This window comes from Triturus cristatus, chromosome 5_2 (assembly GCF_964204655.1).
Source record: "Triturus cristatus chromosome 5_2, aTriCri1.1, whole genome shotgun sequence".
Classification (NCBI taxonomy): Eukaryota; Metazoa; Chordata; class Amphibia; order Caudata; family Salamandridae; genus Triturus; species Triturus cristatus.
This window is the reverse complement of record NC_140588.1, coordinates 713,876,549-713,903,492: the sequence shown is the minus strand read 5'-3', so window position 1 is coordinate 713,903,492 and position 26,944 is coordinate 713,876,549. Positions and strand designations below refer to the sequence as shown.

The 26,944-nt window shown below is 44.4% G+C and overlaps 1 protein-coding gene across 1 annotated transcript in view; it reads left to right on the top strand.

The window, feature by feature from the left end:
- Positions 1-26,944, top strand: part of LOC146829166 (connector enhancer of kinase suppressor of ras 2-like) — a 1,989,112-nt gene that overhangs the window by 133,691 nt on the left and 1,828,477 nt on the right. The window lies entirely within an intron of this gene.

The window sequence follows — 26,944 nt, the reverse complement described above, 5'->3', positions numbered from 1 at the left end:
GCATTAACTACCAAGAAGATAACATAACTAAAACTGAGAAAACAACCATGTTTTAAGACCCTTCCTGAAAACACAAACGTCAGGGGTGTTTCTTAGCGAGACAGGAAGTTCATTCCAGATTCTGGATGCACTGGTTAAAAAGCTTCTGCCTCCCCAATTAACTTTTTTGAAGCGGGGGGTTTTCACTAGCTTAGCGCCCATTGATCTAAGGGTTCTGGACGGGATGTACCAGGAAAACGTATTTCTTAAAAACTGTGGACCAGTCCCGTTCAGGGCTCTGAAAACTATACATAGTGCCTTGAATCGGGATCTCAAATGAGTGGGAAGCCAATGTAACTTTTTTAGTTCTCCTTTAACTGAGACCGTCATGGGGGTCCTGGTCAGCAGTCTGGCAGCTGCATTCTGAATAGTTTGAAGCCTATTTTGATGTTGCTCTTGTATATTGAAGTAAAGGCTATTACAATAGTCGAGTCATGACAATATCAGTGCAGTCACCACCGTTCTTAGGTTCCCCTCAGAAAGAAAGAACCTGATTTTCCTAATCATTCTCAATTTCAGAGAACATCCAGATATCACCTTGCTGACCTGGTCTCCCATATTGAGTTTTTCGTCTATCACAACGCCAAGGTTTTTAACTTTCTTGCAAGGTGTGGGACAGAGGCCATGATCAGCAGGCCACCAGTCTGGTGTCCGTATTAAGGGGTTGTTGCCAAATCTCAGAACCTCTGTTTTAGCTGAGTTCAGCTTGAGGCAATTGGCCGACATCCACCTAGAGATAGCACGCACACAGTTTGAAAAGCAAACTCCTGTTTCCTTTTCAGCTCCCTCCCTCACTGACAGTACAATTTGAGTGTCATCCGCGTAGGAGGTGAGCTGAAATCCAAAAGTTCTGATAATGCCAGCCAGGGGTGCCACATAGATATTAAAAAGAGTGGGACTAAGGGATGATCCCTGCGGCACCCCACAAGGCAAAGAAAAGGGTTCGGAGGAGTTGCCGTTGAGTTCAACGGTTTATAATCTGTCTTTAAGAAAGGAGTTGAGCAGGTTCCATGCTAGACCTCTAATCCCTATCTCTGATAGCCGATTGAGTAATACCATGTGATGCACGGTATCAAAGGCCGCAGATAGATCTAAGAGAATCAGCATCGCGTTGCCTCCCTTATCCATCACCTAGTCACTAAGTTGCCTATTTATGGCCTTTTCCAGTATTTTGGCTGGTAATGGAAGTCTGGAGATGGGACGATAATTTGATGGGTCCTTGGGATCAAGAGTCTGTTTTTTCAGTAGCGGAAGTACTGAAGCTTTTTTCCAAATATTTGGGAAAAATCCTGATAGAATTATGTCATTGAATAAGGGTGTCAAGACCCTACACGTGGTATCTGCTAACTTTTTTATGATCCATGTGGGGCAAGGATCACTCGGGGCACCTGATTTTATGCTGTCCATAAGTTTCACGGTGTCCTCGATTTGCAAAGGAGAGAAACAGTCCAAGGTGCTGCCAGGGGGATAAGAGACGTCCGCTTTGACATAATTTAGATTTATGTCAATGGATTCTGACAAAGACATAAAAATTGACTCGACTTTTGATTGAAAGTACGCCCCAATTGTGTTGCAGAAGTCAGGAGCAGCAGAGTACTTCGGCGTTCTGGGGTTTGACAGTTTAATAACTGTTTTAAACAGCTCCTTAGAGTCAGATTTAGCTATCATGATTTGGGTGCAGAAATATTCTTTTTTAGCTGACATAAGAGCTTGTTTATAGTTAGAAATAGTTAGTTTATAGTCTAATTTATCCGACCTGGCATAATTCTTCCGCCATATCCTTTCAGCCTGTTTACATAAGATTTTTTTCTCCCTAAGCTCTCCTGTATACCAAGGAGCGGTAGGAGAGGCCCTTTTCGGTATCCATTTTTTTGGAGGTGCCAATTTAAGACACGCACCCATTATCCAACTGTTGTAGGAGCAAGTGGCCTCTTCAATGTCCAGTGGGGCTGTTTACAGAGTGTCAATAAGAGAAGATTCAAGTGGTTTGACATCTAATTTTCCCCATGATCTAATAATAAATAGAAGGAAACAGAATAATGTGATTAGCATTACTATAATTGTGAAAAAGATTAACAGTTTAACCATGCTGATTATTACAGACAATATATATTTGAGTTTAATTACTGTAATATAGTGTACTCTTACCTAGCAAATTCTAAACTATCATGTCTAGAGTGGGCAAATCTGCAAAATCCCTGTAGGGTGATCTATCGCCCCGTTACTTGTGGGTTAGTCTCATCAAGCTGTCTGTCTTGGTCTAGAGCAGGACAGCATCCCACGCATGATGTAAAAAGAAATCAGCTGAGCTGAAATTATGGCATGGATCGAACTCTCAGTGCCAGCAAAATGCTCCTCTGTCTAAACAAAGGCTTGATGTCATATATATAATAAAATCCTTCATGTTACCATGCCGAAGCCCCGACCAGGCCGCTGTTGTTTAGTCAATTGCGATAGCCCTGTTGCTGAGTGGCGAAAACAAGTGTCATCATTTTGTTTGATGAACTTCTCCCTTCTTTCTTTAAAATGTTCAAGGTGTTTTGATAGAGTGCCTACAAAGTGGTAGTGTAAGCAAAACCAAGTTAAAAACATATTATCCTGGATGTGCACGCAATTAATGTGTGTCAGATGTCATCATGTTTATGGAGAAAAGGCAGCCTATGAATATGAGCATGTAAAAATGGCGTTTATTAACCCGGCCTCTTGTACCCACGTGGCACTCCCTCCTAATGAAATACCTAATTTCTGCTCATAGCTCCATACAGTACGTTTGTACCCTCATGTGCCCAAAATGATTTTGAAAACGTTTTTCATAAAGGCCTTCAGAGAACAAACATCACTGTTACAAGTGGATTTCTCGCAAATACTAGTCAACTGGGAGTTATTTGGTGATTTGAAAGCTAATGAAGGAAAGGTTATTTTCAAATGTAAATGTGAGATCTCATATTTCTATAACCATCTTTTAACTCCAATTTTCTAAGCCTTTTATTTATATGATTGCTCTGTAAATTGTTATCAAATCAAAACAGATTTATAAAGCACTACTTTTCACCCTCAAGGTTATCCCAGCGCATGGTGGGGGGGGTGCTACTGCTGGGGGGTCAGTCTAACAGCTAGGTTTTTAAGCATTTTCTGACCTCCTGCAGGGTGGGCGAGGTCTGAAAGTGGGAGGGGAGGCCATTCCAGGACTTCAGGTCCATGTAAGAGAACGCTCAGCCTCCACTCCTGCTTTGGTGGATATGGAAAGTATGGGCGAGGGAGATAGAGCGCATTGCCCTGCTGGGAAGATGGAAGATGGCCCTATAGTAAAGGTAGACAAGTCCTTTGTTGTGCAGGGATTTGTAAGTGAGGGATAGCATCTTGAACTGGCACCATTTGTGGACGGGGAGCCAGTGGAGAGATCTGAGGTGAGGGCCGTCGCAGAGAGGTCGAGGATTAGCCTTTTGGCTGTGATTTGAATGGTCTGTAGTCGGTTGAGCAGCTCTGAGGTCAATCCCATGTATAGTGCACTGCTGTTGTCCAGGTGGCTGGTGATGAGAACTTGGGTGATGGTGGGTCTGGTGCTGATCGGGATCCATTTGAAGATTTTCTGGAGTATGTGGAGGGTGAGGAACCAGGCTGAGGATAGAGCGTTTCCCTCTTTCCTCATTGTGAGCTTTCTGCTGAGTACAGTGCTGAGGTTCCTTGTGTGTCTGTTGGCAGGTCCCAGTTCTTCTTGCCACCAGGAGCTGTCCCACTGGTATGTGCAGTTCCTGAAGATGAGACAGTTGTTCTGCATTCAGCTGGCTAGGCTGGTCATGCACCTGTGCACCTGTATCCCTTTGGATTCATATAAATCAGATGTTTAAGAGTTCTATTTATTTTAAAGCACTGGTGTGCCTTGGCGACCAATTTAGTGCTTTATAAAAGCTACTATAAATAAATAAAATAAATGTTCAACCCTCATCAGGGAAGTATTTTCCCTTAATGGCCAAAACACATGAATTATGAATGTATTATGACCCAAATGGAATTCACAAATATTACGCTCCAAGGCTGATTCATTACCATTAAAATGTCACAACGTTAGGAGAAATATATTTCTACTTTCAAATGTGAGCAGATTCACAACGCAACAAGCAGTTATAAAATTGTGAATGATTAAATCGAGTAAAGAGAATGGAACTACCGCATGAATAGGGGGCACAATTAATGAAACTACTTCCAGGTGTATGTTTGTCTTGTACCGACAAATAGCTTTTTTTACGAGCTCAACGTGACATTTGCAATTCTATAATGTTATTGCCAACTTATAAAATAATGAACTCACTATACGGGTTCTATGTGAGTAAATCTCCTCGTGTGCAATGGTAGTGGGCATTCGAGGGGAGGAAAGCCCTTGAAACATGAACACTCACAAACCTAGACATTTGTTAGAATTACTAAAGCTCTAAAGGTCACTGAGCTGGTTGAAAATTTACTCTTATCAAGGGCAGGTATAAACCCTTTACAGGGCCTGAAAAGAAAAGGAACAACCGCAACATTTGTAAGTGGATTAGGAAAGAGGTGGGGTTCCTCTACATGGTTAAAATGTTTTTCTGAGGAGAAAAATAAAATGAAACTCTGTTAAACTGTTATGACTTGTTTATTGAGAAAGGCAATATATTGTGCTGTTACTGGTGGTACTCTAAAGCAGGGAGATTAGGTAAAAGGCAGTGGGGGAGGGTTTGTTAAAAACAACGCACTGGCAAAGGCAATACGTTTGGTTTTATTGGGCTACTAGCCTTGCTAATGATTTTTGCTGATTCTCTGCAGCATCAGCAAAAAGCTATAAATAAAAAAGTAGAGAGAGGAATAAAGGCATGTTGATGTGGTTGGACTTCACATTTGTTGACAGCCGCGTCATTTCCTAAGCGTGTGCATGCATGATGACATACACGTCTACTTAGGGGATGGCATGAATGCATTTTTTTTCTTTACAGTGCAAGATGAAGAATACAAGGGGAGGACACAGTTATTTTAGTGGATCAAACACAAAAATTCTAAATGTAAAAAGTATGCATATGGACTATGAAGGGTTTGGGAAGCGAAGAAGTAGCTGGTGGCGGGGCAGCAAAGTAAGTGGCAAGCACACAAATCAATGAAATGTAAGGGCAAGATGTAAGTCCCTGGTAAGATTTATAGTAAATACAATAGATTTAACAAGCACAGCACAAGCGCTGTGCAGGTGATAAAGGTGTGCAACAGTAGAGAACAGGTATGTTGCAGAACTTTTTCAGGATTGTGGACCCAAAAGAAAGTGAAATAATAACTTCATGAAAGTTGCACTTAAGTGCTTCAATGGCTTGTTTTCATCTCCAGGGAATATGCAGAAATATGATGAAGCTATTCAGTTGCTGAACAGTCTGAAACTTTTTTTCTACAGGTGATTGTTTTTATTTTTAATAACCAACGCACAAATCTAAAAAACACAATTGAAATAGTCTATATATGTATTTATTAACCGATTTGAACGTGTTCTAAAACTTGATGAGTGCTGTCACCTTCTTTGTTTCCAAGGCAGAATGATCGAGTGGGAGACATCTACCTCATATTTTGTGTTTTTGCACATAGAAAACCATGAAGGTGTTTATGCATTAATCATAATACAGAGATGGGCACAGAGTCTCATGCACAAAATTGAATATTAAAATGGGTCAGTCAGGACTTTCACAGAAGTTCCCAGCATGACATATTTTTCTCTAGCCTGCCCTTTCCAAAAGTACATCAGTGCAAAAACCAGCTTTTGGTGTAAGCGCTGTGCTGTCGCACGCCCGAAGTTTATTGCTTTGTGTCATCTTTTGTTATGACTTGAAAACCCTCATAGAATGAGTTAGTGAGCTTTTTTTTAAAGTGCACACATGGGAGTTAGCTGCCTCTGGGTGCTATACTCAAAACACTGAAGAAAGAGGATCTACAGTTAACTGCTGGGAGATTAGTAAAGACCGTTCCAAGGTCCTTTTATCTAGGCCCTTTTACTAGCATATGGCCTGTTAGGCTCGGGCACATGGAGATAAACTGCTTGCTCAGGATAACAGAGTATGATCAAGTGGATAAATCAGGGTTAGACCTCAGGTCTTCTGGTTTCATAGCCAGACGACATCTGACCACTAATTCAGCACAGAAATTTCCTAAACTAAAAGACAAACATGGGTTAACAGCTTAAAACTATTTATAGGACAGTGTCACTAGCGACGCTTTGTCAGCAGAACCTTTGGAAACAGTGAATTTCACCACTTGCACTGAGAGTGGCATTCTTTAACTGGGACAGTCTATCAAGTATGCATTAAAAGTAACCTCATGGTTGGAGATAGCAGGGTTTGTTTAACAGGATTTATCCAGTACCTTTCATGTAGTAAGCATTCACAAATCTCTCACCTTTGCTGGAAAAAGGCCCCAGTATGCATGTATGTTGTATTTGAAAATGCAATCCTAGCCAAAGAGGCAAATGAGCACTGTAAGTGAAAATTGTGAAAGACAGTGTGCACGATCACTAGTACAGAGGATAATCCGACCTAAAAAGATGCTTCTTAACGCGTCACGAGATAATTTGAACTAAAAATGTTAACCAATAACTCAGAGAAAAATACTCAATTTCATTGACACTTCCATCATTAGGGATCACAGAACATTTCCCATACTTGAGATTTTGAAATGTTATATATGATTTAAACGCTGTTCACAGCCCTGGAACTTACTCCCAAAGCAAAGATAACAAGGAGAATTTTCTTGTACTTTAAATAAAAACATCTTCATGTTTTTAGATTTGCGGCAAAGGATTTGTATCTTTTATTTTTCAAGTATTATAGTAGATCTCAGCTGGGTGCTATGAACTTATTGGCACACATGGAGGTGTAGTTTACATTTAGGTGTGTTGTAACTTTTGTGTGAATTGTGTGTCTATGTGTTTTGTTGAATGTGTCGAAATATGCCCTATGCATTAGGTTGATATGCATGCTGTTTGTGGGCATTGTTAGATGTGTGGGAACTCTCATATGTAACTATGAGTACTCTTATGAGCATCAAACCTGGCCTTATAATGGTGGTTTCTTGAACAGTTAGGCTATGAAGCCAGCGGTAGTACATGAAGTCGAAGATAGGCCCTTGCATGAGGGGGAGTTAGAGGTGCGATTTAGTCCCTCCATTATCTTGCCATTTTATTTTTAGGTGGCACATAGTGTGAACCTCCACACCCAAAGCATTCACCTGGTAATTCTTCATTTTCAGTTCGAATCTCACCATGAACTGCTGCTAGCAGACCCATCGTAGGAAAAGAACACTGATAATGATGTACATAGTACTGGCAGTGCCCACTCAAGTGACTACCCTGAACTCAATTTATCGGAATGCACGGGAAGGGAATGCAACAGAGGGAGACTCTAGTCCCTGACGATGTCTAGTCAATCTCCTCCACTTGGATGTCTGGTTGATGTAGCCAAAGGTCTGCACCTGGGAACTGTTTGGCTCTTGTGCAAAGACACTAAACAGCAGGTAATGTTACCCCTAGAGACTCTTTGCTCTTCTGAAGAGTTGAAATGAACAACACATGCCACATGCATATCAACAACTTGATAGCAATATCTGTGCTTTAACACTCAAGAGACTAACACATACATTATATTATATGGTCTGCCTTGAACTACATTTAGATATACTACATTTACAGGGGTGTGCCCAGTTCCAGGGGTGTGACGATTCCACCTTCTCATAATGAATGTACCAACTTTCAGTGGCATGTGGTACAGTAGTGCCTGCAATGCCATGTTTAGAGGATCATGAGAAGGGACAGGATTTGCTACATTATAGTGGCCTTTCACTTTATTAAACCATGGACTGAATTGCTTTTCTCTCATTGTCTATTTGATGTCACTAAGAACACCTCGGCAAAAAAACATCCCTGTAGCTCACCCATCTTTAATTCTGTTTAATGTCTCTACCAATTATATTCTCTGATTTAAACCCGTCACTGCCATTAACACCTGAAATTTAAGAGTTGACCAAGCAAAAAAATTGGACTGCAGAACTGATCAGCCAATGTCCTTCTGCTGGGTGTCTTAATGTCACTGTCTTCTAAGAAGGGGAGCAAGAGTGTGTTACTCTCTGTGCGAAGGGAAATCATAGAGGAATTGAGGATGAACGTGACAGCAAGTCAACGCTAAACGTTTATTAAGGCATTTTGACAACCAGTCATAGCCCACAGGAATCTGCATATTTTCATGATTCTCCTTTTTATGTCAATTGTGTTACTAAGCAAAACTCTTGAGAGTCCTAGTGCCGGATAAGCTGTGGTTTGAGTATTGAGGTGGGATGAATTGCAATTATGGTGTTATAAATGACAAAGGACCAGTTCTTTCGAGCTTTGTGGAAGTGATGATGGTTATTCTGGAGATGCAGCTCTTCCAGGAAAGGGGCAATTTGAGTATCCCTGCACAGACCCTGAAGCAGATGGGCTGCAGACTTCTGAATCACATGTTTAAGTAAATGCTTTGAGGATCTTAGATAAATGGTGTGCCACAGTCTACATGCGAAAGCATAATGGTTCAAATTAACAAATTGTGTATTCTAAAGAAAGTATTGGGCACATATTCTGTAACGTCTGCGATTGTATGCTGAACTCACTGGGCCACCTGCAATTTGACCATGCACCCTGATCCTCCCACGATCATGATTTCGGTTTTCTCCTTATTTTTTTTTAGTGCATTATCCATCATCCAGGATGCAACCGCAGAGAGTCATGCTTTAAAGTTTGCTTTAGTCTGACCAGACGGATCATCCAAATGGATCACCTTCTGGGTATAACTAGCATAAATGATAAAAGTTAGGGGGCATGGCCAAGATAGTAGCCATTACAGACGTGCTCTAGCGAACTTCAGCCCAGGCCCGCTTATTATCATTTACCATGCTAGTGGACACCACTGAGGGGACACCCGCTGATGTGAGGGCAACCCACCGCTTGTATTCCAGTGAGCAGTGATAGCCAGTGGCAGCCTTCCTGAGTTTTTCCAGTATCACCGGCCCCAGGTCGTGCTGGGGCCGTGACAGGGTCATCGGCTGCGGGTCTGAGTGAGCCCATAGTGTGGGCAGCAGTAGTGATGGGTTAAGATCAGTGCAGAAGGAGCCTTGTGGATGTCAAGGACAGCTGCTTAGAGGGTGGGGCCAATGGCGTGAGTGGTGCGGACTTGCGACCATGATTGCTGGTGACCCCTGTCTGTGGCAGCCCGGGATGGACCTGCAGCGGCCGTAAGGCTGCTGGGTGCTTGGAGGCTGCAGGAGCCGTGCTGTGCCTGTGGGAATCCCGATGGACATGCCAACCTGATTGGGACCTGCAGCAATGTTACCCTGTGAAGTATGCGGTGACGGGCTATACCTAGCGGCCTGGACTAACTGTGCCCGGGCTGGATAGCTGTGGAGTACCTGACCCCTGCTGGGTGTGCCGGAGTGTTTGAGGGCCTTGTTGAGTGGCCTGGCGACCTGAACCATCTGCTGACTGCCCCGTGGAGGGCGGTTTGACTACCATACAGGAGTTGAAAGTTGGTATAGGGGTCTACCACCTTGCACTGTCATGAGGACCTGTGTGGGGCCAGTGCAGGTGGGTCTCCATCTGGGTTATGCTATGCCCAGACTTTTGGGGTGAGTGCCATCTTGCAATGCCTGTTGACCTTTCCTCCATCTCTTTCAATCGCTGCTGGGGCACATGCTGTGTCTTGAGGGATGGCTGTAGCCCCTATCGGCCCCGTGGGTTTCATGTCTAGTTTGGGTATTAAACTCACTCTGCTGGGTCCCTCTACACCTGCTCTAGGGGGACACAGTCAGGGTCTTTGTTGGGTACTTGTTCCCTTTGAGTGTTGCATATTCCTGTTGGCCTGCACAACCCCCTTGCTATTGCTTCAAGCCACCTTCTGGGTGACAGCAGGTGGAACTCTTTGAATGTCCTTCTTTGCTGGATATTCCCACCCGGAGTCCTGATATTGCATTGTTACTAGCTGTTACACACCGGTGCAGAGGCCCCTTTTTCACGTCTGTTTTGTGTGTCAGTCGCTGCCCTGTGATAGGGTAGTAACTTGTTTGCTTTCACTGCGACCCCAATGTTTCTGTTTGCCGATCGAGTTTGATGCATGGCCATGGGCGTATGACTTTTTATTGATATTCTTTTGTAGCTACTGATTACGTCTGAAACCAATAAAGATATATAATAAAAAAGTGATAAAATGTAGCGTAAAGGAGCAGTTCAATCGAGGCAATGGTGCCGCATATCTATTAAAGTGCTACGCAAACAAATGATGGACGGAATGTTGACTAAATTATACATTCACTCCCAGTCAAGAGATCTGGGTTAAATCCATCATTCTTTTGCCCACCATGCCACCCCATTTTAGACCCAGCCATATGCAAATCAGTCTTGACCCTGTGCCTCATGGGAACAGTCCAGACCGAACTGCCAAGCCAGATCCTCCCTGGACCGGAAACAAGCATCCTGGGTCCGGTTTCTGGGTATTTCCCTTCATCAGCCAGGCTAGCTTGAATCCAGTGGCACAGTGAGCAAGGGACCCACGTCTGGGTATACCCATCCTACTTAGGGTGAAAAGTGCTACGCAAACAAATGATGGACGGAATGCTGAATAAATCATACATTAACCCCCAGTCCAGATATCTGGGTTAAATCCATTGTTCTTTTGCCCACATTGCCACCCCATTTTAGACCCAGCCATATGAGAACCTGGCCTGGCAGTTCGGGCTGGACTGTTCCCACTGGGCGCAGGGTCAAGACTGATTTGCATATGGCTGGGTCCAAACTGGAATGGCATGGTGAGCAAAAAAATGATGGATTTAGGCCCTGATCTCTGTACTGGGAGATGACATTGTTCTGCATTCTGTCCATCAATTGTTCTTTGTGCATATCTATTAAAGGTCAGACCCAATGAAGAGCCCTGAGGCACCCCTTGCTAGTAAGTACCTCTAGGAAATAAGGAGTGAGCCCAGCCAGTGCACTATCATGAATATCAACCTTGTGTGATTATGAAAGAAGAAAGCACAGATTACGCCTGATTTGTATATGGCTGCTCCCTGTCCGCTTAGTGAATCGATGAACGATTAACTGGAGGGAGGACTAAATAATAACCAGTAACCTTCAAGCTAGTCACTCACGCCTACAAATCCCTCCACAACACCGGCCCCCAATACTTCAACGAAGAGTCTCCTTCCACGTACGCAACAGAAACCTCCGCTCCGACGACCTCACCCGTGTATATGCAGAGCAGGTGAAAGAGCCTATTCCTACATCGCGGCAAAGACCTGGAGCGAGCTCCTGCTCAACATCAGACGTTCCCCCACTGTGTACACCTTCAGGAAGAGCCTCAAGACCTGGCTATTTGGCTGATCCAGAGCTGCAGGCCCCCCCAGCCCACCTCAGCACCTTGACAGACCCTAACGAGTGAGTAGCACGCTTCACAAATCCCTGATTGATTTATTGAACCAGTGATTGAGATTAATTGAATGATTGCAATCATCCCTGTTTTTGTTGTTCTCTCCACATTTCTTTCAACAACAGGTTCCAATTCACAATCAGGGCTTACAGCCAGGCTGTGAGTGCACGCAGTATTAGCAGGGGTTTTTTGCATGTTAGAGTAGCATATCCTATGAGCCATGTGGGTAGAATAAGTATGGTTAGTTCAGTGATGACGTAGGGAAGCAGAAATGTGCAGGACACAGATATCAGTACACCTATCTGGAAATGAGTGATATCCTGATAGCTATGCCTGCCACACCCTAGGCCTCCACATATAGCACACATTTTGTGCTGAGAGAGATGCGTGCACGTTTAAGAAAATGTGTGCACGTTTTGCACATTCTTTGATTCTTCTTGTGAAATAGTCCATACGTATTTTTGGAAAATATTTTGTATATCAGTGCCTGAGATAAGTACCTACCTGTGCAATGCGAAGATTCGAAGGCTGCGAGGCTCTATAGGAGCCTGGCTCTTTACCCAATGACCTGTTATGTGAATCGAACTCCTCTTGGAAGTCCATTACACTCATGTCACTGACACCTGTCCTCCATCCAATCTGTCACAGACGCAGAGCATCGTTTCGCCAGATACACAAATAACACGTTTTTGCAAAGTGTAGGTGTGGATATTTGTAAATCAAGTGTTATTTTAACGCCAATATGAGCGGTTTATGACATGTCTTAATTTGTATTAAATACAAATATAAACCACTATGCATGTTGCAGGTTAAGTTTGCAAATCCACTTTAGGCAGAGCTCTTTCTTTGAAGTTGCTAGCATTTAACCGTAATAAGGAACAAACTCTATACAAAATTCTATTGTACATTACAGTTTAAAGCTCAGTTTTCTTTTTTGAATGTGAGAACGGATCATGCATTCTAGAAATGGAGATTTTTTTAAGCAATTTAGCACCTCTATTCCTTTAAAATACAAAATACGTTAAAACATTGAAACAAATGCACCCTTTTTCTTGTGCCTGCAAGCTCCTCTTGTTTAATGAAACATTATGTTAGCGTACTTAAACGAGATATTTTATAGTTATGGGTTACTTAATGTAAGTTTCGAAACAGTTTAGTTGTTTTTTAGAACTAAAAGTTCTCTTAGTCATATCTAATAAATTACACATATTATCTAACACACATAGCTATCATGTTTCTAGATTACATGCCTAGTGTATAATCTGGACTACCAAAATGCAAAGGAAAAACCTACAGTGGGTGAAGTCCTTGTGAATAGACTAGGGAAAGCAAAGAGCTCTACTTTATAGCTTGCTTCAAACTGGAAAATATGTATCTTTTGGGGGTACAGCCTGATGCACGCTCGTGTCATATTTGAAGCATGTGAGAGCTGGAGTCCATATCACAGCATGGAAGCAGAACCGCTGCTGCTCCCTTACTGGGGCTCTGCGGTCTGCAGCTCACCTTCTAAATCCTAGACTTGAATTTGGATTAACCTCTTCAGTGCCCATGACGAGATAGTGTCGTCATGGAGCACGGTCGCGCTGTGCCCATGACGAGACGATCTCGTCATGAACCCCACCCACTAATACAACGCCCGGCACAGGAGGGGGAAAGGGCGTGGCACAGAAGGGGTTAAGACAAATATGAAGGAGCAAAACGTTTGGAGCATGGTGGCATGTCAGTATATAGCTCTGGCGGTAGTAAATGGAAGAGAGACCAGGGGGAGGCTAGAGTTTTCTGTTGAAGTCATGATTTTCACTGTAATTGGATTGATGCATGTTTGAGGTGCTGCAATGAATACCACATGTTGTACAACCATTCACCAGTCTCAATTCAAAATAGTAGCACCATTGCTGTAAAGATTAGTAGGTGGAACAGAACACTGTCAATAAGGAAATCAGTGTGGTGTAGAAGGCATGCTCCCTCCTTTACATCAACAATGGAGAAGACAGAAACCCCTGATACACAAGGAAAACTAGCAACCAGCACACATTAAATAAAATACTAAAGGAGGACACACAGCAGCATTGTTTCACCCAATATGCCCAGCTAATTGATGACATTTAATCTGTCAAGGCAGCAGCCTGAAGACATAGGGGGTGATACAGAGTCGGTGAAATACATACTATGCAGTATCTTCAAAGTTAGAAACAGACATAACCGTTGAAATCATAGGGAAGGATGGCGGAGATGTTAGTACCGTTGGCAATGTGAGAACAAACATTGTGGTACTCTTCTGAAAAGACATATTTAGCCATGTGTGCGGTGGTTCAGAAATTCGAAAATTGAAAAATTTGATGTCAACACAATGAGAATATTTAATATATAAACACAATTTCTTTCTTCACAGCCCCAAGCAAACATCCTGAATCATGTTGCATACATAATGCTAATGTTAATGTAACCTTTAGTGCTAACCCATAATAAATGGCTCCTGTCAAGTATCAATGGTGACAAATGTCACCTCTTATAAGTCAGAAATCTATACTTTCTTCTCTATTTGCAAACTGAGTGCAAGCAAAGCTGTGTTGAGACCAACTGTAGCAGACAATTACATAGCAATAGGCACCTTAAGTTTCAATATGGCCATTAAGCCACACATTTAAAGTGGAATGCAAGGAAAGACAGAGTCCCCTAGGTACTCAAAATTCCTTTCAGTGCTTTTAGTATACCCACTGGCAATGTCATTGTCAATGATGACAAACAGCAAGGAGATGGCAAGGTATCAATAAGCATGGCATCACTTGGTAAAAGACTTAGCAGTATGCAGTTTCAAGACATTTCAAAGAACTAAGCATACCACTAGAATCAAGACAAGGCCCATGACATAAATGACAATTTTGCAAATATGCTGACAATTAAACCTCTCCCCTTCATTTCTGAAGGATTAGTCTTTTGTCACTTGTGGTGTTGGACTGCAGGTGCCATGTGATGCTGAACTAACTGGTTCTGATGTTGGTCAAAAATGGTTTGTGCAGATTTTGGATTGGTTCAAAGCATGGCAAGTTCATATGGTGATAGATATGTAATAGAATAATACAATTATGGTTAGATGACTGTTGTTCACCAGAAGATGTCCATACCATCTAGTAGTGCCACTATAATAGTCAAGTGAAACAGCCGTTGGAGAATTTATGCTGGGAACTTAAATCATTAACTAAACTGCTATGTATATTTAAATCTATTTTGAACAAGCTGCCTTGACCAGGATTCAACTTACCTTGCTTGCTGAGTTCTGCTAATTTTTTTTAATTGTTTTTTTATTGGCATTTCGAAAAGAAACATAACGAAACTACTAGCCAGTAGACAATAAGTACAAAATCATGAGCAAGATTGTCCGACATATACATTTCTAATGTTAATACAGGCACACCCTCCTCGCCCACACCCTTGATAAATAAATAATATACACCACACAGCTAATCCCGCCTTTAGAGAACCCATGCATTATGGTCTGGTATCCGGGACATCTTTCCCAGAGGTGTGCATAAGTTGTTGGTCTTTATGTTTGAAACACAGCATCCCCCTACTCCCAGTTCTACCCCGTGTCCCCTGCGTTAGGTGACATGGTATCGTCTGCCCCCTGTTTTTCCCTGGCCCACGTGAGAAAAGTCTCCCAAATGTCCCTGAGTCTAGAGGAAGGGATAGAGATCTGCGAAGGTGTGCAGTTTCATTGTTTGAGCCGCAGTCTTACTTATTCCTTCTCCTATGCTGTGGAGCATGGGGTTATGCGCCAGTGGGATGGAAGGGGCATACAATATAGGAGCACCAAGTCTCTTTCTAAGTTCGGTCCACGCCTATCTCAGTATCTCCACAGTGTCAATGCCATCTTTGGGTCGCCGATATGGCTGATAGAGAGCCCCTCTTAGGAGGACCGGAGATGCCGCATCAGTTTCCACGGCAACATGGGGTTGGAATGGAGTTGGGTGAACCCAGTAGGGGAGAAACTGAGCCTGAGCGCTCGAGGCATATAGTTTCATGTCCGGGGCGCCCAAAAAGCCCTGACAAAGTGGAAGCGTCAACAAATCCCAGGATACCCGAGCCTGCCCCTTGCCCATACCAGCGATACCAACAGGGATCTGAGGGACTTAAAGAAGGCATTTGTGAGGGGGATCGGGATATATACAAATAAATAAAGACATTTCGGCAGTACCACCATTTTAACTAGTGTGATTTTCTCCGCTAGGGAAAGCGGGAGCTTTGCCCACTCAGTAACCTTCTCCGTCAGCCAGGCTATGGCACGGCCAAAGTTCATGGTCCAAATATCTTGCAGATGTCTGCTAAGCCATATGCCCAGATATTTAATAGGCTCATCCGCCCATTTTAAGGTGTACTCAGAAGTGACGGAGATAGTTGAATACGTCAGTGGAAAAATGACGGATTTGGCCCAGTTGATGGATATGCCAGAGAGGCCTTTATGAACTCCCGAAGGAGGGGGTCGAGATTGTTGGCAGGGCCGGTCACGTAGAGCGTAATGTCATCGGCATATAACGATACTAGAGGGCTACGGGTGTGGAAGCCAATACCCCTGTCCGTGTGGTGCTGCCGTATGCGCGCCGCCAGCGGTTACATCGCTATTGCGAAAAGCAGCGGGGACAGGGGGCAGCCCTGCCTCATTCCTCACGAAATATTAAAGGGAGCTGACAATAGACCGTTCACTATGATTCGAGCTGTTGGCCTAGTGTAAAGAAGTCGGATTAGGTTTATAAATAACGGGCTGAACCCCATGCAACCTAGAATGGCAAACAGATATGGCCATTCTAAAGTATCGAACGCTTTAGTAGCGTCGAGAAAAACCGCTGCCACCTGCACATTTGGATGAAGGTAATGCAAGACCGAGAACAGAGTACGGAGATTGTGTGAGGTGGACCACCCCGGGATGAAACCCGATTGGTCCGGACAAGCGATTAAAGGGAGTAGAGGCTGTAGCCGGTTGGCAGTCAACTTCTCCAAAATGTTAACATCTACATTTATTAAGGACAGCAGTCTATAGGAGTCCAGCTCCTTATCCGGCTTCCCAGGTTTTAGCAGAGTTATTATTATTGCTTCTCACGTGGTTGGCGGTAATATGCCAGATTCCTGTGCTTCTTCATATAACGCAATGAAGTGCAGCGCAAGCTCTTTGGCATATGTCTTGTAGAAGGCTGTAATTAGGCCATCCGACCCAGGGGCTTTGTCTAGTGGAAAGCTTTTGATCACCTTGGAAACATCCTCCACTGTAAACGGGAAATCCAAATAATCTCTGTGTCTTTGACTAAACCAAAGCAGTTCCAGCGAGTCAAGAAAGGGCAGTAACCCCTCTGGGCTGGACTTTTGAGTAGCGGTGTATAGGTTTGAATAGAAGGTGGAGAATTCATCCAATATGCCAGTGTGGCCTCTAATAACAGTGAGATCCCCACACAATTTGGGAATGTAGGCCACAGAGCGTGGGATGCAAATCATTGCTGCCAAAGTCTTTTCCGGCCTGTCGCCCTCCCCATACCTCCGCGCCTCCGTGTGTTTCCCCAAGAACTTTACCTCCCGCTGCACTTCCTCCTCGAACTCGAGCAGTCTCTCCTTTAATAGGGTCGTCTGGGGATTGTCAGAGGAGTAATACTGTGTTTCCAAATATCGAATTTGAGCCTCTAAAGAAGCGAGCGAGCCCCGGATCGCCTTTAGCACCCCAGCCCGGCGGGCGATGCATTTGCCACGGATTACCACCTGGAATGCCTCCCAAAGAGAGGCCTCTGTATCTACCGAGCCGGAATTCAGGGTGAAATAATCGATAATGTCAGTCCTAATTTCTTCCTTGAAAGCCTCGTCTAAAAGAGCGTGCAGCGGAAGCCGCCATGTAAAAAGTCGCGGGGGTGAGTCAGGGAATGTCAATTGCAGGCGGCAATGGGCGTGGTCTGACAGAGACCTTGGAAGGTGCAGTACCTCAGTGGTCCAAGTGGCAACATCATGCGACACCAACCAGAAGTCTATCCTAGACCACGCGCTGTGGTGCTCTGAAATACAGGTGCCCTCCCGAATTGTGGGGTGTCTACATCTCCAAATGTCGACTAAGTTCCCATCCGAGATTATAGCATGTAAGGCGGCACTGGCCGATGGGTGCAGTGTGCGGGATGTCCCTTTCCTATCCAGATCATCGTCTAAAATGGCATTAAAGTCCCCTCCCCAGATTATAGTGTCACAATCAGTCGCCTTAACTCTGGCCCAAATGTCTTGGAAGAAACTAGGAGAATCCACGTTGGGGCCATACAGGGCAACTATAACCACTGGGATGCCACTCAATGTGCCTAGAAGTACAATGAACCTACCCTCCGGGTCAGTGTGGAGTTCAAGTTCCCGCCAGTCCAACCCACGCCTGATTAACACAGCGACCCCCCAGGAGTAGTTGGAGTAAATGGAAGAATACACTGAGCCCCAGCGAGTATGTTTCAACCTGGGGGAGGCTACAACATTTAGGTTTGTTTCTTGTAGCACACAATCATCTATGTTGTGTCTCTGCAAGTAGGTATACACCCGCCTGGATTTCCTACCATCAATCAATCCTCGAATGTTCCACATTAAAAAATTCAGGCTAGGTGCGTGGTGATCGGTTGCTTACTTTGGGGCGGTACAGTGAGGCAAGGACGGCATGACCTATTACTGGGCCACTAGGTGCATACAAACAATCTGAGCAGCATCATTCTGGCTAAAAACATTACAACAATCCCCAAACTCCACCCACTACCCACACCAACCACCCAAACAGGTTGTAGAAAACCCACCCTCAACATCATTAGGAAACAGTTAGAAAAAGGGAAACCTCCCATAGTGGCGCAGGTCTGCAAGCGTACTCCCCTGTAAAAACAGGGTGGCCAAGAAACTGCAGAGAACGTAACCAATGAAATGAACAAAATGAGCTTGGCATCCACATGTCTTACCAGTATCCTGAGAACTCCGTGCAGTCTATGCAACTCATCTCGGCCCGGCATGGGCCAACCCTTCCCAGTTCGCCATGAAGTCAATCAAGGCCGCGCTGCGGGCCCATCAAATATGGGACTAGCTATGCCCGGCACTAAGGGCAGCAAAACAAGAGTGGAGCACAGCTATAGCTACCCCAACAATGATAAAACACACATGTGTCACCCACTCAACCTCGCATTTCAAGACATCTAGAACTCAGAGTATAACTTGACAAACAGTCCATCAATCGTTGTCACTTAGCCGGTCCTCAGCAGCTGCCACAGAGCGGGTGCTCTGTTTATTCTGCGTGCTTTGCAAACTTAAGAGCAGACTTAGCGTCCGTAAAATTGTGCAGTTTCGTCATGAGTGACCTTAAGTTTGGCCGGGTATAGTAACGAGAAGGGAATCTGGGCCTGAAGCAGGATACATTTAGCCGGCAAGAATTCACGCAGCGCTGACTGCACCGTAGGCGTGAAGTCTGGATAAAAAGAAATTTAGTCGCCTTATTTGTAATCTTCCCTGTCTCACGTGATAGTCTTAGAATAAGGTCGCGGTCCTGATAATTGAGAATCCGGACCAGAATGGGTCTGGGTGTAGCACCAATGAGTGGTTTAGGGCCCAAGGCCCGGTGCGCCCTTTCGACCGCAAACACCGCCGATAGATGAGTGTCAAAGAGCTCTCGAAGCATGTCGGACACATATGTCTCCATTTTGATAATGGCCGTGGTCTCCGGTATGCCCGTGATGAACAGGCTATTGCAGCGCAACCTCGCCTCCAAGTCCTCGTTTTTGGCACGGATGAGACCCAGCACTTTGTCCATCTGTAGGAGTTGCTCTTTCGTTTCTACCTGGAACTCGTGGAAATCGGTAATTTTATTTTTGAGTGCATCTAGCTTGGTTTTGTGACCGCATTTAGTTGGGTGGTAAGCGAGTCCAACTTCGTGTCAATGTTTCGCAGACTTGACTGCATCTCGAGCATTAGAGATCGTAGGTCTTCCCCTGGTCCTCTATCTGTGCCTCCGCAGATCTCTCCGCACAGGCCTCGGGGTCCGAATCAGTGAGCCTCGTAGTCCTCCTCTGGTTGAAAGTCAGCTTTGGCTGTTATGCATCTTGCGTCCCCATTTCTCCTGCCACTCACAGCAATAATTACGCAATTGTGACCACCGTGTTTTACTCGACCAGCACAACTGCAGTACTGGAGTACTCAGAAGAATTGCACTCCCATCCAGAGGGATCCTTCAACGCAGCGCCAGGTAGGCCACCCACCCACGGCTGCCAATAAGGTCTCCGCACCTGTAAACCCCCCCTCTCAGAAATGCCGCTGGTGCTGAGGCAGGCCCAGGATCCAAAATGGCATGTGAAGCGCACGCCCAGCGCCAGTCCAAACACCAATGCGCCAAACCGCCCCAATCGTGTCCTCCGTCCTAGGGAACCACCGCACAGGTCTGGCGGATGAAGCTTCCAGGCAGTAGTGAGCCTCAAATTAAAGGTTCTTGGCATCTCTATCTCTATCCACGGGTGTGCGGGGTACCACGCTCCGTTTCACACCGCAAAGGCCGCCAAGCAGCCTATCCATGGAGGTACAAGCAGGGCGTAATGTCCACTTTAGGAAGTTACCTCTCTCCGTGGGCTCCCCAAATCTGTCCAAGCCACAGCAGCTGTAAATCCAAGTCCATGAGGCGTCCCACCAGCATGGCCCGTGTCCGGCAGCTCAGCTGGGCAGCACACCAGCAGGCCCTCCGCCTCAAAGTGGCCTCTGCGGTGAATTCAGGCACCCGTATACGAAATGGTGTGAGAGATGCAACCGGCCCAAGGTCAATCTCCAGGTGTAGGTCCACTTAGGGCAGCGACAGCCAGAGCGCCCCTGGAGGGAGGGGGCCCCAGCGACTACCCAGCACGTGCCGTTAATAGGCTCCACACACACTCAGGCCGCCGGCCGGCGCCGGCGCTTTCCCCTTCTACAAACCATCACTCCGTTGCCACACCTCCACACCAGGGCTCAGGCAGCGCGGGCAAGTCCCCCCAAACAGGTCAATACAGCGCTGCGGTGGGGTCGGGTCTCACCTCCGGGTTCTTGAAGAGGAAGAAACCCCCAGACTCCGCTCCAGCCGAGGCCCACAGCACGAGGGCCACAGTGGGCTCAGTTTTCAGGGCAGCCCGCCCGCGCAGCAACAGGATGAGCATGCACCTCTCGCCCTCCTCCAACAGGGCTCACCGCACGGCCTCAGAATGGATTTCAAGAGCACAGGTCACAGCGTTCAGCGCCGCTTGTTTTCAGCTTTCCGTGGAGATATGTGCAGCATGGTTACATCTCCCAAAATGTGCAGATTATAACAGGATTGATTCCTGGCCGGCAGAGCTCACTCACAGAGCGGCCATTTCACAGCTCTGCAGGCCACACCCCTGAGTTCTGATAATTAAACCAATCACATACCCACCCTGAAACATGGGCAAATAGGCTTAGCATTTAAGTGCATGTGATAACTTACATCAGTCTTGTTAGAGTTAGTGTAAATGTAATCTTCTTATTAATATACTTATAATGCAATAGGCGGTAGTACTAGAAGCCATAGCACCACCCTGATATTTTCTGTGATCTATTTATTTATGTCACTTTATATGTATTTATTGATTTCTTTAGCAAACGCTCTGAAATTTAAAACAGAACAGTAGCTTTTATATAATATACAGTCTTCCTACAAGAAGAACCTTACATATACTTTATGAAGAACAGTGCAGAATATCTCCACGTTTTCATTGCAGACCCACCATTCTAAGATACTGTTTATGGTTGAGGATCAGTGAGTTTCTCACTGGTATTTTTCATCTATACTTTGAGGAGGATGTGGGGTAGAGACACATTTTGTTTGAAGCACATATGTTCTTTACTGACATAGAACTGTAGAGACAATATTAAGCAATGATGCTGCTAAAGATGAACAGGAACATATCTTTAGTACTTAAGGGTAGAGTTCAGGTGCGGCCGGCACAGGTAACAGCAGTGGGGTGAGGTGGGGGCAGGGTGGGGGAAAAGTCTACAGATGGGACAGGGAAAGTAAATAAAACAATTAATAAAACCACATACCTTGCGCTCACCGCATTGCCGAGTTGGCTTCGCGGAGAGCGCAAGATAAGGGATTTTATTTATTTATTTTACTTTCCCTATTCCGGCATCTGTCGACTTACCTCCCGCCCCACCCTGCCCCACCGCCCCAACGCTGTTACCTCTGTCAGCCGTATCTGGTAGCGTTGGATACAAAGGTGAAAGTCTCAGTGTTGGACCCCTTAGTGTTTTGGATGAGTAAAATGCTTGAGTGCTTAACACTTAGCTACATTATGTACAGACCCTTGGCGAAAATGTTTTGCTTTAGGGCTGTTGGTGATATTGTTAACATTATAACTACATAACTACAGGGTAAGAGAAATTGGCTTTGTTAAGGTGATATAATGTAATATCTCATCCTCACAAGAACACAATTTAATTAAATGTATATGACAGAATATCCAACAATAATTAGGGTAATCAACACAGTACATGGACCTTGATTATGATCTGCAATATTATGCCACTAAGAACCATCATGTGCTTTGTTGCGTCTTCTACAGAGACTAAGTTTTCTTGTGCTTCTGGTGGAGCAGCTAGGTACTACATGAACTCTCTGTTTGTGTTTAATGTTGCTTGTGAAGGTCGCATCATATATAGCCAAAGCTGTAGGGCCTTATTATGAGTTCAGCGGTCCGACTGCCAAAGGGCCGCGATAGCTAGGAGCCCGCTGTGCCCGTGGTCTTCTGGCCGCTTTATTACGAGTTTTCCGAGCAGCGGGCGGTGTGGCTGCGGTAGTCTTGCGACAGAGGTCAATGTCTTTCCATTTATATAGATGCGTGTGTGTACATTCTGACTTCATGTGTGTCAAATGCACACATATGTATGATATATGTGGAAAAATACCACCTACCCATTGCCAGAGTCCAACCCATATGTGGGCAGTCCCGGTAATGGGTACATTGTACCAAAGCACTAACCTGTATTTTATAGAAGACAGGGTCGGATTCCTTGGGATGAAGATGCTATTGTGTAGGGGGGACCTGGAGAAAGGGGTCCACGTCAAATCTGCTTGGAAGAACTGTAATAGAGTGCATATGTACCCCAAATCCTTTGTTTCCACCGACCTTTAGGCAGGGGTCGACCACTGCGGTTAGCACATAGTGAAGTAAACCTGTACTACGGACGGCGGTGTTGCACCTCTGTACCACCCAATAGAGGCTGCCTTTCCCCGACCATGACCCTGGCAGTCAGCTGTGTGCCGGCGGTGCCGGCGGTGCCGGCGGTCCAGCCGCGGTGTTCACAAAGCCAATATGCCTAACTCGTAATATGGCGGACCACTCACCGATGTCTGACCACCTCTGTCAGGACAACAGGACGCCAGTCCACAGATACTAATAAGGCCCATGGTCAGATGCCCACCCCTCTGGTTGCTAATCATTAGAAGGAGCCAGTCAGCTAGTGTTTTGCTCTTAATATTGGCTTTTTAAATTTGGTGGCAATGGTGAGATAGATTTTACTCTCTGTATATTACTAGATGATACAAAAAGCCTAAACCATGCCGCCTAACACTAATAGGCAAAGAATTGGACCTTCACTTTACAGAGGTTGTTCATTTTACCTACTTAGTTTATTTTATTGCTTTTTAACTTTTAATTATATGTTCTCACAATTATATTTGGCTATTGCTTTTTCACCAAGAGCAATATAGTTTGATTTTACATCATGGTGTTGTGATTCACCCACTGAGGCACTCTTTAATGTTTAGAATCTGGTTAATCACAGATTACATATAACCCTCCAATGTGCCATGGGGAACATCAGAGGGGTATTGGCCTGTACAACCGAATCTGTATAATGTGACACAGGATAAAGGAAACAGCAGGGGATTTGCTGAGGGTGGGGTCTATCATGGGAAACTGCAGAAGAGTGATGGCAGTCCATCTCAAAATCCGCCAACGTCGAACAAACACGGGTGCTTGGTCCTGTTTTTTAAGATCTGCAAACTTTACACTTTGCATAGACCTATTTAGGTTTGCTTTAGCTGTCTGGGTCATATCATGCTCTCACTTGTTCAAATAAGTGCAATAAGAAGTAGTACAGAAAGAGTGGGTTTTGGATTTTTCGCCTTCCACTCAGCTTTTATGTAATTCCTTGGTTTTTCATTGTTTGGAAGGGTTATTCGTCAAGGCAATTAAAGTTTACATTCCATTAGGTTTTGGCGATGGACATCCAGTAGTTCTTTGTTACAATGCAAGTGGAACATGTAGTTTGTTATTTAAACCCATTATGACTCTTTAATATATATCTTTGCTGACACACCAACATTGCAATTGCTATTGAATTAAGTTTGCATTTAAGAGGTGAATGCAGTTTGAATGTCTTAGCCTGCTGTCAAGACACTGTGCTATTCACTAATTGCCCTTGCACGCTCATTCACTTAACTTCCCTCTGATGATAACACGAAGTTGAATTTGTGTTTTTTTGTTCAAAGGCAAAGCTTTCTTAAAGGTGTAACAAAAGTAATGACGCTTTTTCAAAAGAATATACTATAAGCCATTTTGCTGTGTATGCCTTTTAAGCGCATCATTTACAACACAAACCTCACGCTCTCATTTTTTCATAACATTTGGAGGGTACCGCAGAACTCAGCTAATACAGTCTGTTCTGCAAAGGAACCCTAAACTAGGGGTGGGCACAACATGCGCTAGTCAGTATAGAGCAATCGTGGAATTACCCGAGAATTCTGTGAGATTATGCTTAATTGCACAAGAAGTGTAATTCCGTGTTTAGCACTATTTTTCTAGCACAAAAATGCGTCCTCATGTCCAAAATGGGCCCAACAATACATTTTGCACAAATAAATAACTCTAAATCCCAGAGAACCTGAAAGTACAAGTGCGAGCGGAAAAATGTGCTCCTGAGGTAGGATTTTCACCCAACTAACCCCCGGCATTTAGTGCTATTTTCATGTTGCAAAATGCCCTCTTTGTGTCCAAATTAGGTGTAAGAAATCATTTTATGCTAGGAAACAGTGCTGAATGTGTTGTTGGGGTAGAATTTTCCTCCCAAAATACTCCAAGCATCTAGAGATATTTTCTTAGTGCAAAATGCACCCTCATGTCCAAAATGGGCACGAGGATGCATCTCGCATTAATAAATACCTTTAAATAAAGCAGTACACACAAGAGTGCGCACGGGCGGCCACCCGTGGTCACTGAACGTACTCTTGCAGTAGGATTGTTTACCCCCAAATTTCTCTCAATTACGCGAGGAGGCATAATCGCGTTATTATCATGATCCCGCATCAAAGATCCCAGTGTGATTAAAACTACACCCGGGCCTACCCTAAATCCAACTTCTGTATTGTTGCAGCACAAGATGCTGCTTCAGTTTTTGTTTAGCTCACATGGAACACAGACACAGAGAATGTATTGTCGTCAGCAAATTGCATTACAGTATAAAAAGGCCAATACAGACCAGTTGCAGATTACATTAAAAACAATTTAAAATGTGAAGCACTTCTGTCACCCCATCATCATAAAGGTGCACATTAAATAATTAAAGGCATCCTAAAAATGCCCCTACAACCTGATATGGGTAATTATGCAATACTCGATGACACTAACATATGAATTTTCTATTGACAATGTGTAAAGTCCATGAACTAACAGCTAGTAGGACAGATACATAGTTAACAGTGCAAACATTTAACGAAAATGCACAATTAACTTATTAAAAAGCCCTGCAATTAAAACAATCTCATAATACAATTTATTACTAAAACCATATATAGCATGACCCTGATATCAGTCTTTTAGTAACACCAGTAGCATACAAGGAAATGGCCTATTAAATTACTCCAATAATTTATTTTTTGATAAATCCATACTTAGCAGATCTAAAGCGCCAACTGGCGCCTAACTTTCAACCACGCTGACATAAGTGAGAGGACACTGAGCTGACCATCAGTAGATCGCCTGTCCATAAACAGAGTGACAGTGCCTCGGCCACAGACCGGACACCCCAGCTCGAGTAAAGAAAACAGCCCGCGCCTGTGAACCTGCGTAAACTTTGTGCAAAACTACATAAAGTGCACAGCGGTGTCCATTCCACCAGCTGAACAATCACAATTTCCATCCTTTAGAAGTTACCGCAGCAAACTAGATATTCTTTTTTGGGGAAAATTCCCAGCCAAAAGGTTATATATAAAGAATGTTTCAATTCCAGATATAGCAAGACCAAGTACTTCTCGGTCCCAGGAGTCGTTTTAAGATCAAGGTATTTTAATGTTAAGGATTTAAGTATATATTCCTCTATTTTACTTCTTGTCTAGCTCGATGGAATACGAACCGCTTTGCAGGGGGGTGTATGAGGTGTCACACCTCCCTAATAAATATATTTTCTGATAAATAATTGGGTGCAAGAGGTTTCCGATGGGTGTGGTGATGTGTCTGTCGGATTGTCTAGAGATTTTTACAGATAAAACACACACAATTTCCCTCTCTCTGTTTTGAAAAATCTTCAAAATGTTGGTTATTTTTTACAAAACCTCGTGTTTTCTCTAACTTAGTTGCCTTTTCCTGCTGCATTCCTCTCCCTTTCCACTGCCCCTTCAGCTCCCCTCACTCGCGCTTCTTGTTGTATAATGTATTTTAACATGAAATGCCAGCATGATATTTGGGAAATATGATGCCCCCCCCCCCCCTAATATCACAGACCAAACTACACCCTGCCGCTTTGGACAGCTTTGGACAGGGGCCTTCCAATAGCACTCTAGCTGCAGAGATACTAAGAGATTTGTATCATAATTCGATCAGTTACCAGGACCCCAACAACATATATTGCCATTTCTTGGATTGACTGTAAATACATTGAAGCATAAGAATTCCTTTGCACACGAATCCAATACACTAACAGTTTCTATTGGGCCTGCTCTGCGTTAGTGGAAATGCCCAATTCCAGGTACAATTCCAGGTACAGCAGCACCAGTGGAGTCCCAGGCCCTAAAATCAGCAGGGATCTTTCCATGTGTGCTGCGTTGTGCAGCACACATTGAAACAGCAAAAGGCCATTGTTAATGTGCAGGAAGGTGCCCCTTCCTGCACATAAAGAATCATTAAAACAAAATTACGTTTTGCAACTTCTGTGCGTTCTGCATTAAGCAGCACACATAGAAGTTACAAAACGCCAATTCTGATTGTTTATGTGCTGGAAGGGACACCTTCCTGCACATAAACAATTCTTATCCTCAAAGCAAGCACCCTTGCACTATGGTGCAAAGGTGCACCATAGTGCAAGGGTGCCTGCGTTTGCGCTGAGCTGCTATATTTAGCGTCAGCACAGGGAGAAACACAGGACTTGTAAATGCGGTGCATCCCTGCGTTTCAGAAGTGGCGGAACGCAGCGTTAAGCCATCAAGGCTAACGCACTCCGTCATTTCTTTTGCA